We start from the raw sequence: 1,195 nt of genomic DNA on the forward strand, positions 1-1,195 counted from the left end.
TCGTTCATTCTCTCTGATTGAGTTTGATTGTCATGAGAATTAGAGGATAACTCAATTTTTGTGTGAACTTTTCTTGGGGGAATCAAAACTATCCTAGCACCTCCACCAGACATAGTGGAGGAACCATCAAAATACAATTCCCACTCTCTGTCTTCTGTGCTGATAGAGTATACTTCATGGAGCTCTCTTGGAATAGAATTAGGAATTACTTTTTCAAATTGAGATGGGAAATGTGCTAGTAAATCTGAAAGAGCTTGAGACTTGATCGCTTTAGGTTGCACAACCAAAATGTTAAACTCTCCAAGTAAGAGAAGCCACTTTGCTATCTTTCCAGATAAGGCTGGTCGAGAAAGCAAGAATTTGATTGGATTTGACTTGGTCACCACTTTAAGTTTGTGAGCCAAGAAGTAATGACGAAGTTTTTGAGTTGCGTACACTAGTGAAACAAAATATTTCTCCATTGGTGAGTAGTTCAATTCACTCCTATGCAAACATCTACTCAGGTACTACACAGGTTATTCTTGCCCTTCCACCTCTTGAACAAGTAGAGCACTAATTGAATGTGGGGTTAAGGTGAGGTATAGCTTCATTGGTTCCCCTTGGATTGGCATAGTCATTGTCTTTGGAGAAGTAAGAATACCTTTGATCTGTTCAAAAGCTTGTTGTTGTTGTTCGTTCCATGAAAATGGAACCCTTTCTTAAGAAGAGCTTAGAAGGGCATAATGATATCTCCTAAGGCTGGAATGAACTTCCGAATGTAAGAAACCCTTTCTAACAGGCTTTTGAGTTACTTCTAGTTTGATGGGGGTTGCATAGACTGAATAGCTTTTATCATTGTGGGGTTCACATCTATGCCTTTTCAATGCACCACAAAACCTAAAAACTTACCAGCTGCTAATCCAAAGGCACACTTTAAGGGATTCATGTGTAACTTGTATTTTCGACATCGCTCAAATACTCTTCTCAAGTCTCCAAGATGATCTGGATTTTTTTTTGACTTCACTATTATGTCATCCACGTAATCCTCCAAGCAATCATGCATGATGTCATGAAAAATTGCTATCATGGCACGTTGATAGGTTGCACCTGCATTCTTTAACCCAAATGGCATAACTGTATAGTAAAATTACCAAATGGGGTTCTGAAAGCTGTCTTCCCTGCATCACTAAGTGCCATCTTTATTTGATTATATCCA

This window comes from Theobroma umbraticum, unplaced genomic scaffold (assembly GCF_002168275.2).
Source record: "Theobroma umbraticum cultivar Fairchild unplaced genomic scaffold, ASM216827v3 scaffold_86.0, whole genome shotgun sequence".
NCBI lineage: Eukaryota > Viridiplantae > Streptophyta > Magnoliopsida > Malvales > Malvaceae > Theobroma > Theobroma umbraticum.